This window comes from Erythranthe guttata, chromosome 14, assembly GCF_056151865.1.
Source record: "Erythranthe guttata isolate IM_541 chromosome 14, IM_541, whole genome shotgun sequence".
Lineage (NCBI taxonomy): Eukaryota > Viridiplantae > Streptophyta > Magnoliopsida > Lamiales > Phrymaceae > Erythranthe > Erythranthe guttata.
In genome coordinates, this window is record NC_142546.1 from 11,962,401 (window position 1) to 11,976,185 (window position 13,785).

At 35.2% G+C, this 13,785-nt stretch overlaps 1 long non-coding RNA gene across 1 annotated transcript; it reads left to right on the plus strand.

The window, feature by feature from the left end:
• Positions 1-4,301: 4,301 nt before the first annotated feature.
• On the plus strand, positions 4,302-4,784 carry LOC148765201 (uncharacterized). Its single transcript, XR_016029469.1, has 2 exons — positions 4,302-4,346; positions 4,542-4,784. It is a non-coding gene; the product is annotated as an uncharacterized LOC148765201 (long non-coding RNA).
• The last annotated feature ends 9,001 nt before the right edge of the window (positions 4,785-13,785 follow it).

Sequence of the window (13,785 nt, forward strand, 5' to 3'; positions counted from 1 at the left end):
ATTTTTTTGTTTGGGCAGGGATGTGCCGAAAAATTTTGAGGCACCGTTTTTCTTCTCGTTTGTTTTCTTGGATTTCGAATAGAAACGAACTTCATGTTCAGATATGGATTTGGTTGATGGTTTTTGCTGGAAAAAAATCATGGTGAAAAATTGGAGGTTTGCTCTTGAGGTTGAAGAAGATGGCTTAATTGAAAATATAAAGGACTCAATTGAAAATTTTAAAAACTTCATTTTGGTACTTATAAAATTTCTGGTTGCATTTTGGTATTTCGTGTCAAAAAACGAACCCCCACTCTCATCCATGGCGAGTGAAGTGCACGGTGAGCTCTTAAGGGCCTTATTGCCTTTGACTAATTTTTATAGAGGGGGGGGGGGGGGGGGGGGGGGTGGGTATTTGCTAATTGTTTTAACACGAGGTCGTTTTCAGCAATTCGAGATTACACATGGGTGGTTTTTGCAAAAAACCCTTAAAAATTATGCCGAACAATGTATGTGAGTTTCTCCAGGATTGTTTATTTTAGTTTTAAAATGAAGTAATTGGAGAGAATGGGTTTAAAATTATGCATTCGAGTCTCTGCATGAATGTCATGTACAATTGAATGCCATGTGAGTTCCTGCATGATTGTATACTTGAATGCTAGACGTGTCATGTATACTTTAACTTATATGCCTTTTAACTTATATGTATAATTGATATAATATATGTCATGTAATGATTAGTAGTTCAGATTGCGTAAGGATTTTATAATTTATTAGAATGCTATTTATTTAAGATTCAGTGCAGTGAAACTAAACTTCATTACACTATAGCTTATCGAGAAATAGTTTCAACAACAAAATAATATTATAATAATGAATTATGGTTCTAGTTCTAATTGTTATGAATTTCATAAGCAAATGGATGAAGAACAAAATGAATCAGAAGAAGAATTTAACATGCATAACGCAATTGCTCATCAATACTTTGCTCCAGATCCTACTGAGATTGTACGAGGTGGTTCAGTTTCAACACGCAAATATAAACATCGCAATGGAAAAGTAAATCACGACCAACTTATGGCTGACTATTTTGTTCCAAAACCTATTTATGATGCAGGTGACTTTCGATGCCGATTTCGGACGAATCGATCACTATTCTTACATATGGTTGAGGCATGCGAGCGCTCAAATACATTATTTCAACAAAAATTTGATAGAAAGGGTCAACTTGGATTTTCACTCATCCATAAGGTTACTGTTGCTATGCGCATGTAGGCTTATGCGTACTCCGCTGATGCGATTGACGGAATTTTTGCAATGGGAGAGACCACAATGGCCGAGACCATGCGCGATTTTTTCATAGCAATTTTGCAATTGTATGAAAATAAGTACTTTCGTGCTCCAACGAAAGAGGATCTTGCAAGACTTCTTGACAGAGCGGAACGACGTGGATTCCATGGAATGATTGACTCATTGGATTGTATGCACTGGACCTGGAAAAACTGTCCAACATCTTGGCAAGAGAGCTTTACTGGAAGAAAACATAAAGCCACGATTATTCTTGAAGTAGTGGCTTCAGCTGACACTTGGAAATGACATGCCTTTTTGGCGTGCCCGGTGCCCAAAACGATCTAACTGTCCTTGGTTGTTCAGCCTTATTTGATGACCTCACTAGTGGAAAGTCTCAAAGAGTTCACTATCAAGTAAATGGTAATAACCACAATATGATTATATTTACTATCTTGCAGATGATATATATGCTAAATGGGGTACGTTAGTCCAATGCATTAAGCAACCAAGGACGTATATAGAATAATTTTTCTCAATAAAACAAGAAGCATATCGCAAGGATGTCGAACGAGTTTTTGGAATTCTTCAAGTTCGTTTCGCAATAGTGAAGCAGTCCGGGAGGGGATGAAATCCGACGGACCTAAATAATATTATGATGACATGCTTCATACCTCACAATATGATTGTAGAGGACGAACGTGATGGATACACTGATAATGAGTCAGATGACGAAGTCAATAACCTCCCATGTCTCGTAGGGCTCTTGCTACCAGTTATGATATATATATGAAGAATTAGATTTGAATCCAAGAAAAAGCGATCTATCCCTGGATGATTATATGATGCCTCGTCCTTCAATAAGATCGGTAGAAGCAAATCGAAAGCTTAGGCGCCACTTAATTGCTCATGTGTGGACAACACATGGTCAAAATATGCAATAAATATATTTAAATGTTTACTTATAAATTTATGATAATAGCTATAGTTAATTGTTTACCTATAAATTTGAGTATCTAATTTATTAAATTATGTTGTGTTATTATTAGGTTATTAATTATATTGTCATTTTTTAAAACTATTCTTTATAATATAATAACATATAATGTTAATATAATTAATAGAATGTTTGCAATAAAATTATATTTTTAAATTAAAAAGATTGGATTAGATAAAAAAAAAGAGAAAACTAAAATAAAATAAAAGAAAGAAATAGAAAAAAACGAAAATAAATAAAGAAAAAAGAAAGAACGAACGAAAAGAAAAAAAAGAGAAAACTAAAATAAAATAAAAGAAACCAATTAAGAAATAAGAAACGAGAAATAAATTAAAGAAAAAAGAAAGAAAAAAAGAAAAAAAAAAAAGAAAAAAAAAAGAAACAAATGACAAAATAGTGGTCATTAACGTAGAAAGAAGAAGAAAAAAATAGAGTTGAAAGTGACGGATGAGAAGGCGCGTGACAGCCCAGGGCTTATGCCTGAGCTCATTTCACCCACCCAGCCACCGCAAACTTCATCTAAGGCTTGAGAGGGAAACCGGAGAGTTGCTCAAATTTAATTACTTATGGAAGCACTACAGCTGGTTTTAATACGTAATTTAACGTAGATATTTTCTGGGGTTTGAAATTTATTGTGCAATCTCATCTAGGATATTGGACAATATAATCAATTTCAGCAGTGATTAGGTGGTGAATCCCACTTTTTGTCCACGGTCTACTAAATGAAGCAAACTTTGGATACATTGGGATTCTATAGTTTATCTCAGTGGATCAATCAAAGCAAAAGAGCCCTAAGTACACTACAACAAAAAGTGTTTATTACGACACTTGTTTGGAGATATTTTTCCAAAAATGCCTCAAATATTATTTATTGGGACATTTAATATTTTTTCATATGTAAAAGTGTTATAGGGACACTTAAATCTAAGAGACATTTTTTTAAATGCCTCTATAACCCATTTATCCGTGACTTTTGATAAAATTTTCCTTTTTTTTTTATAACTTAAAGTGTGGAAGTTTTGATTAAAGGTACTCTTTAATTTTCACTTGCCCCCAATTTAATTCCACTTTTTATCTGTTCTTCACAAAACGAAAAAACCCTAGTTTTTTCCGTCCCAACTGCGAAGAAGAAGAACGACCCGAAGAGGAAAAACGCCTCGTTCTGTTTCCTTCGAATCACGACAGGGAAGAAGAAAGCCGAAGGTATTTCCATCTTTGCTTTCCCTATTTATGGTGATCGATTTCAAATCATCAAATCTCTGGCCCTTAATCACTGTTTTTTTTTGTTTTTTTTTTTTTGAGAAACTGGATTTATTAACTCATTATTATGTGTATGCATTATTTGTAATTGCAATAAGAATATGATTGCTATTAATTTCTTTAACAACCCATTTGATTGCTTGATATGGGAAGTGGGGAATTGCGGAAAAGAAAAGAATGGTATATAATGATAAATCATCATTTGTTAAATGCCGAAAGAAATTGAAATTCTCCGTGTTAATGACTCTTAAACTCATATCTCACGAATTAATTCCCAACATTTGTTATCCTTTGCTGTCTCGATAGAAAAATGAGCTGGACTGCTTTTGATTTGATAATTTGTGTTCTTCTTATTTTTTTAGTGTGTAAGTTACATTGTAAAATTATTCTATATCGACAATAAATGTAATACGAATAAAAAAGGCACAAGAAAGTTGCTGGAACCATGATTTCTAGTATACATTTTTAATCGGATTGAGATTTTAAGGGTGATTCCTTGGACTGCTCATTTGGCCGATTTCGACGCTCACCATGTTGATGGCAAGTTCTCTAAAATTGTTTCATAACTCCTGTTCTATTATTTGTATTTTTGTTGGTTGATTGTCTTAGTTGGATCTCTCTTGTTAATATAGTGATTACTTGTTTCTTCTGATACATAAATGTAAGCTATTTATATATTGGAGATATTTGAGAATATATGTCTTCACTTGTATTGTTAACATTAATATTATTTTGGAACTTGTTTCTTATTTAAAATTGATGTATGTCATGTACATGCAGATGCATGTTACCTTGGATGATAAACTCAAATATCTTGTTATCGGTATGTTCTATTTACCTCTAGTCTTCTTTAACTTGGTTTCCTTTATGGATTACCATTTCTATTCGTTGACTTTCATGTTTGGTTATCAACTTGGTAATACATGAAGAAAAACTGATTTTTTTTTGATGTAAAACTGACTTTCATATTCGTTGATTAATCAGGTTACTAACTTATGTACATACTTTGTACATGCAGGTTATTTTGGATGACGAGCTTGATTACTGGTTTTATCACGTAGAATTCGGTGTGAGCTCAAGTTAAGCCCTTTTTTTTTGTTCAAGATACACTTTCAGTTTTTCGGTTAGAAACTAACGAAGTTCGGGATATTGTAATTTTATATTGTAAGGCTTGTGATTTATACTAGTATTTATTGACTATAATGTTCTATTACAGTTGAATTTTTCATGAATGATAGTTGAGAATGTTATGATGTTTGATTATCTTTTTAGAATTTTAATATGTGTTTATCTATTAAATTATAACTTTTATAAAAATAAATTAATGCATAGAATTGATAGTTAAATAAAAAAATATTATATTTTAGGGACATATATAAATATGTTCTGACTAAATTAAGTGTCTCGAAAAGATTTTAGGCACTAATACGGATATTTTTATAGGTCGTATATTTGTGTCTCAAAAATACTTTTTATAGGTCGTATATTTGTGCCTCAAAAATACTTTATTGGGACATATATAAGTGTCTTGATAATAAATTTATATCGGGACATTTAATAAGTGCTCCGTGAGCTATTGCGACACACAACTACGCGACACATATTTTATTTGCCTCTAGAAGTATAAATGTCCCGAAATGGTACATTTAAGGACATTTTTTCAGTGTCTCTAAAAGGCATTTTTGTTGTAGTGGTATATCAGTATTTAAGGGTGAATTTTTTTACCGTATTTTTTAAATGTAGTAAACAAAATGGGGTATGTCGCCAATTCCAATGGTGACTTTATCTGGTGTTGCCGCCAACAAAGGCAACTTCATGTTTTTGTTTTTAATTCGCCACAGTAGATGACAACTTCATCCTTTTTTTTTTCGATTTCAGCATTGTTAATAAAATATTAATTTTTTCCATCACAATAGTTCATTTTTCAGTGATTTTAAGCACTCCACCCTTTATCTTCTAAACAAAAAAATACTCATAAAATGCATATCTTGTTATTTTATAATTTTTAATCATTGCATATTTTTAAGCAAAAAAATTTCCACTTGTCAAATTAATGCAATAAAAAAAGGCACAACATTAAAAATACGTAAACAATAATAAAAGGAGTTTTACCTAATAAAATAGTCATACAAAATAAATATAGCCAAAAAAATAACAAAAGGAGTTCAACAAAATAAAAGAGTCATACGAAGTCACTTATATTAACAAGTGTCACATGGAGGTGATCGTCAAGCCCTGCGCTGCCTAACAAAATTCATATAACAATAAACTAGATTACTACAAAGCATAAAATACGAACAAATAACCATACATGCATCTCGACCATACAACCTAAAATTATAAAACAAAATGCAATTAACTAAAAATTCTCTCAATCTGCACTAATACTACTTGCAAAACATGACAGAACAAAAAATACTAAAACCAAACTTGCGTAGTACTAATTTTCCCCAGTTTCAAATAACAAAGGTCATACAACAAAACATAAAATACGAACAAATAACAATACATGGATCTCAACCATACAACCTAAAATTATAAAACAAAATACAATTAACTAAACATTCTCTCAATCTGCACTAATTTTACTTCCAAAACATGACAGAACACAAAGTACTAAGAACAAAATTGCATAGTAATAATTTCCCCCAGTTTCAAATACCAGAATTCATACAATAATAAACTAGATTACTACAAAGCATAAAATACGAACAAATAACCATACATGCATCTCAACCATACAACCTAAAATTATAAAATAAAATGCAATTAACTAAACATTCTCTCAATCTGCATTAATATTACTTGCAAAACATGACAAAACACAAAATACTAAGAACAAAATTGAATAGTACTAATTTTCCCTCGTTTCAAATTCCAAAATGCATACAACAATAAACTAGATTACTACAAAACATAAAATACGAAAAAATAACCATACACGCATCTCAACCATACAATCTAAAATTATAAAACAAAATGCAATTAACTAAACATTCTCTTAATCTGCACTAATATTACTTGCAAAACATGACAGAACACAAAATACTAAGAACGGAATTGCATAGTACTAATTTCCCCCAATTTCAAATACCAAAATTCATACAACAATAAACTAGATTACTACAAAGCATAAAACACGAACAAATAACCACTGAAAATCATAATTTTCAAAAAAAATAGAGCTATTGCAAACTCAAATAGGAAAACAATTAGACTTAAATATTAGGGTTCAAATTGGTTTTTTATTTTCTAGAAATCCAACCTTAAAACTGAAACATAAACAACGAAACTAACCTGAGAAATCTGATATCTTTGCTTGGGAGTCAAAAGGTTGCAGATTGTATTTTGGATTTTTTTTCGTTTTGCGGAGTATAATTTGGTTTTTTGATTTATCTTGCATGTATACACATGAGGGGATTGAAAATACTCTGGATAATTTGGGAGATGAAGAAGAAAGGGTAATTTGAAAATAATCTGATATCTCTGAGTAACTGGGTAACTGGGATTGAACTGGAGAGACGAAGAAGAAAGGGTCGGGGATTTGAGCGCGAATTACAATCTTCTACTGTGAGTTTAAGTGTATAGGGAGTTTATTGTACTTTAATTGAAGTGGGGAGATAAATAAAAGTTAAAATTAAGTGTATAGGGATTTTAAAACAAAAAACCCACAAAAATATGATTTAAGACAAATAAATAATATTTATAATATGATATGTTGAGCTCATTAGTATATGTTCAGCTCATTTGTATGTTTTAGCCGCATGTAACCTCGGCCAGCAGGGCCGGCCGGCTCTAGTGCATAGGAAACTTAGGCCTATGCCTAGGGCCCCCAAACTATTTGTAATATTCATATGGCCCTCTAAATTATGTGTATTATAAATTAGGGGCCCCAAATTTGATTTTTTTTTTATATTTTCATAAAACTAAACAAAAATATTTATATTAAAGCCAAATAGTAGAAAATATAACATAAGATCTAATAATTTTAATTTTCCACTTCAAATAATAAGAAAATACCAAAAAAATATTTAATTTTAAATTAATGTCCCAAAAAAATTATTTGCCTAGGGCCCTATATGGCCTTGAGCGGCCCTGTCGGCCAGATATGTCTTTTAATAATTTCGAATTTTTCTGTGTAACTTATATAATCATTTGTGTCTTATAAATAAAATTTGATGATATAAATCATAATTTGGGTGCCATACTTTGTCAAAATAATAGACGCATCTGATATACACGGGGTACATTATATCCATTTGCCATATGTGAAGCATATTAGTTTACCTTTATTGAAGCCATATTGAGAATTGAAAGAAAGTACTGAAATATTATAGTAAGATGAATTTATCTTTTTTTCACTCACACGTTGAATTGACAAGAATTAAAGGAGGCACCAATATTCACTCACACTGAATTTAATTTTTTTTTTGTTTGAATTAATTTAGATTTTGTGAGTATTTAAATTAGGTAAAATTATAGTAAGATGCATTTATCTTTTTTTTTTTTTTTTTTTTTTTACCAACCCTCATTAGGAGAGTTGGTACCTAGCCTTACTAATAGGGTAAAAGGTCTAGGGTTCGAGTCTCCCCTCCCCTACTTCCCCTTGTAATGACTTGAATTACTCAAAAAAAAATTTATCTTTTTTTTTCCCTTTTAGATTCTTTATTCTTTAGTATTTAAGTTGGGAAAAAACCATTATTAATTCATAATAAATATTTATATGTTAGTAATATATTAAATATTTAATTCGGACTTATACCTTCTTTGCAGTGACGACTCTTCATCTTCTTGTACTCTCTCTCTCTTCTCTCTCTCTCTACTGCATAAGACGATTGTTTCTTCTTTGTAGCTTCTGTAAGAAGAAAAAAACTGACCAAGATTCGGGTTGAGCCATAGTAAACTCAAGCTCGGCTCACATAGAAAAGTGTTATGCTAGATTAACGTGGTCGGCTAGATTAACTAGGGACTGCATTAGTTTGGCATAATCAAGTTCTATGAGCATCTTTGATTTGTAGGTTAGACTTGACACACGGCAATTTTGAATTCGCGAGATTAACTTAGGTCATTATCAAGTGTGAGGAAAATTTATTTAGGGTTATATTGTGGATATGATTGAATATGATCTACCTTTGGGCAAATATAATCGGGCTAGATTAACTACGAGTTATATTTGTCTATTGGACCTAAAGCCCATTAAAGAAAAATCGGTTTTCTCGTTTGTCTACTAGAGGGAAGTGGAACTCGATAAAATTAGTGGGAGAACAATTAAATAACACAAGTCCAAAAATTTAATTGTAAAATTCATTTTAATACGAATCTCTAATAATCCTCTTCTCTAAACCTCTCAGATAATCATGTCTAAGAATCCCATAATGTCAATCCTCGACAATAAACTCAATGGCCCTAATTACCTAGATTGGTTGCGTAATCTTAAGCTTGTGCTAACCGTTGAGGGGCGTCTCTATATTCTTAACGAGAGACTTCCTGCCACTATACCTGCCACAGCGACTGATGCTGAAAAGGAAACTTATGAAGCATGGAAGAAAGATGACACTCATGCTAGGTGTTATATGATAGCCGCCATGGAGCCCGCGCTTGCGAGGAAATATGAGTCTCACTTGCATGCTTTCGATATAAAGGCACATCTCGTTAGCATGTATAGTGAGAATATTAGGGCATCGAGGTACGCTGCTACAAAGGAGTTGATCACGGCGAGACTGCGCGAAGGGACTTCGGTCCACGAGCACTGTCTCAAAATGACCAATCTCCTTGAAAAGCAAGTGAATCTCGATGTCACCCTCCCGGCCGAGCTCTCGTTGGATTTGATCTTGTTGTCTATTCCTAGTTCCTATGAATCGTTCATAGTGAACTCAACATGAACAAACTAGATCCTCCCTTGGATGAGTTAATGAACATGTTGGTCAGTTTCGAGTCCACCATTAAGAAAGAGAAGTCTGTTCTCGTTGCTGCTACTTCTGGAAAGAAGAGTTCTTCCCAAAAGAAGAGAAAGTAAAGAGTTCCCTTTCCGAACAGCAAGTTCGAAGTGGGTGAAGGTAGTGGGGTCCCCAAGGCAAAGGTCAGCAAGCAAGTTGATGATGCTTGCCATCATTGTGGGAAGAAAGGACATTGGCGCCGTAAATGCAAGGCTTACCTAAAGCAGAAAAGTTCTGAAAAGGGTACGTATTTCATTGACGTAATTTGTCTGTCAATTCTTCTTCTTGGGTATTGGATACGGGCTGTGGCTCACACTTATGTAATGATTTGCAGCTCATGACAAGAAGTAGAAAGCTTAGAGCGGGTGAGACCTACCTAAGGATGGGGAATGGAGCAAGAGTTGCTGCTGAAGCCATTGGCACGATTTCCTTAAATGTTTTGGATTCTAGTTTTCCTATTGTTTTGAACGATTGTTTATTTGTTCCGTCTCTCATTAGAAACCTTATTTCTATTCATGTATTAGATATTGAAGGTTTTACTTTTGTTTTTGAAATATCGATTTGCATTATACAAAAGAATGAAAATTTGATTTGCAAGGGACGACTATTAAACAACTTGTATGAACTAAATCCAAGTGAAGTACCTATTAATGTTATATCAGCAAAACGTAAGGAGATAGATCAAAACCCCGCACAACTTTGGCACGCTAGATTAGGTCATGTCTCTTTAAGAATGATGAACGATTTTTTTAGTGAAGGATTGTTCTCTTTAGAGGACGTGAAATCACTACAAACTTGTGAATCGTGCCTCAAAGGGAAAATGACCAAGTCACACTACAAAGAGAAAATGGAACGAGCCGAGGGTCTTTTGGATTTGATCCATACAGACGTATGTGGTCCACTAAGTGTTAGTGCGAAGGGTGGATACAACTACTTTGCTACCTTTACCGACGATTATTCTAGGTATGGGTATGTGTACTGGATGAAGTACAAGTCCGAAATATTTGATAAGTTCAAATATTTTAGATACGAAGTAGAGAAGCAGCTCGGACGAAGTATTAAGAAGCTACGATCCGATTGTGGTGGAGAATACTTGAGCATCGAGTTCATTGACTATCTAAAAGAGAATGGAATACAATCTCAATGGAATCCACCTGGAACTCCTCAACTTAATGGAGTTTCCGAACGTCGGAATAGATTTTTATTAGATATGGTTCGATCAATGATGGGGTTCACGAACTTACCGGCATACTTGTGAGGTCATGCACTTCGCACTGCCGCGTATTTGCTGGATAGAGTTAACACCAAAGCAGTTAAATCCACACCTTATGAACTTTGGCATTCCCGGAAACCCATCTTCAAACATATTAGGATATAGGGTTGTCCCGCTTATGTGAAGTGATTAGTGGGAGATAAGTTGGATAGTAAATCTGACTTGTGCTACTTTGTGGGGGTATCCTGAAGACTCAATGGGATACAAAAATCTACTAATATACCTCCTGAACCTACGGTGCGTAGATCCGAAAGAGTTCGGAAAATGCCGGATAGGTTATTACTCCTCGAAAATGATGAAGATCATGTTGATCTTGGACAAGATCCAAGAACATACAATGAGGCCATATCGGATGCGGACATGGGACATTGGCTAACTGCCATGAAATCCGAAATGGACTCCATGTACTCCAACAAGGTGTGGACCTTGGTAGATACACCTAAGGGAATTGTTCCCATAGGCTGCAAGTGGATCTATAAGAAGAAAATTGGAGTGGATGGAAAGGTATTGACCTACAAAGCTAGATTGGTAGAGAAATAATACACTCAAAGGCAAGGTGTTGACTATGAGGAAACCTTTTCACCAGTTGCGATGCTGAAGTCCATTAGGATTTTGCTGGCCATAGCTGCGTGGTACGACTACGAGATATGGCAAATGGATGTGAAGACCGCTTTCCTTAATGGAGACATAGAGGAAGAAATTTACATGGTGCAGCCGGAAGGCTTCATATCTTCTGGAAGTGAGCAAAAGGTTTGCAAGCTCCAGCGATCCATTTATGGATTGAAACAAGCATCCCGTAGTTGAAACATTAGGTTCGACTCAACAATCAACGAGTTTGACTTTGAGAAGAATCCGGAAGAACCTTGTGTATACAAGAAGGTTAGTGGGAGGGCAGTAATATTTTTAGTGCTTTACGTTGATGACATTCTGCTCATTGGGAATGATATAGGAATGTTGCAACAAACGAAAGCATGGTTGTCCACATGTTTCTCAATAAAGGATTTGGGATAAGCATCTTATGTATTAGGAATACGCATCTATAGAGATAGAGCAAGAAAGATGCTTGGCTTATCCCAAAGCCTGTACATAGACACCGTTATGAAACGGTTTAGCATGGAAGAATCCAAGAAGGGATTCTTGCCAATGTCCCATGGGGTTCGTCTCTCGAAATCTATGTGTCCTCAAACACCTAGTGAAATCGAGGAGATGAAAAGGACGCCTTATGCTTCTGCCATATGAAGCATAATGTATGGCATGCTATGTACGAGACACGATATTGCGTATGCTGTGAGTGTCACAAGCCAATATCAGTCTAACCCCAGTCCAGCTCACTGGAAGGCCGTGAAAGATATCCTCAAGTACTTACGAAGGACTAAGGATATATTTTTGGTCTATGGGGGTGCCGAGTTGAAACTAGAGGGCTTCACCGACTCTAGTTTTCAATCGGATGTGGACGACTCAAAGTCGAACTCGGGATTTATATTCACGCTTAATGGTGGTGCCGTGTGTTGGAAGAGTTCCAAGCAAAGCACGACGGCCGATTCCACTACCGAAGCTAAATACATTGCAGCGTCCTAATGCTAATGATCCAGTACCATTGTACTGTGATAACACCGGAGCCGTGCCGCAAGCTAAGGAGCCGAGATCTCATCAGAAGTCCAAGCATATTCTGAGGAAGTATCATGTGATCCGAGAGATCATTGATAGAGGTGAAGTTAAAGTAGAACGAGTCACCTCGGAAGAGAACGTTGCAGACCCCTTCACGAAGCCTTTACCAAGATCGGTCCACGAGAAACATCGAGAGTTGATGCGATTGCGATTCATGGGTAGTTGGCTTTAGGTCAAGTGGGAGATTGTTAGAGTAGGTGACCAACAAGCCAACTTGTGGCTGTGGTCTTTCATATTTATTATTGTAATAAACAAACCTTTTTCGTATTAATGATAAAACACCTTGGCATTCTATATCTTTGTCCCTTTGTCACAAGCATAGATATAGTCCTTACAGTTATTACAAGTACTAGTAATTGATCGTTACGATCGTGAGATATTTACTTAAGTATTATAACTGTTAAACGTGTTCCTAGTTGAAGGGTTACGCCACCAATGAGGATATCGGCCTTTCCCATTAAGAGACTAGCACTTAGTGTATGTGTACTGCATCTCTTCAATAAACGGTATGTGATATCGGCATGCATAAGTGGGTGCTCGTAAGTTGACGAGTTCACTGAACTCCCTCACCCTAGAAATCTCTAAGTGGTTCCCAATAATCGAGTAGAGATATCTATGGTATAGTTGTACAACATTAGTCCTTATGACCTAGACATCACCGTGACTTCACTAGAGGACCAGCTATATCGTGACCTGTCCCTGAGTTCCACCGAGGACCACCCCAAGGGCCAGTGTTCGTGCAGTCCGAAATCTAGTGGGAGGTCTGTGCATTGTAGTCGGGGATTCGATCGCTAGAATAGTCTTGGATGTCCTGTGTGTTCTCATAGTTTCTAATCTCTCTAAGTCTCTGGCTAGAGCTGACTAAGTGATGATTAGAGAATTCGATTCTCTAAGTCATGCACGTAACGATTACAACACTTAGAACGATCGCACATTCATTGAACTACTAAGGAGGTCTCGATGAACCAATGCCTCTAGTTCAATCGATACATATGAATCGAAGGGATCGTACTGTACGCTAACTATATCAAAAGGTTCTTGCAAGCACTTCATTTGTATCTAGGGAATCATGACGTGTAGTTGCTAGACGCCAATCTTGATTCGTTGGGTGATTAAGGTGAAATGAGCTTCATCTTAATTGTAACTCTAAGGGACGAGTTTTGACCACAAAGGGTTGTGGGCCCACGGCTAGCTTACACCTGAACCATCGAGGGTCACACTGCTCGTGCGCATGAGATCTTTGAATGAACGGTTAAAGGTAAAAATGTTTTATCTTTGAATGATTGGAAGTCCATATGATTGGGTCCAACAATCGTAATTTGGAATTATGAACGAGAATAAGAAAAGGAAAAGAATAGACGAATATCTTAGTGGACTTTCTAAAT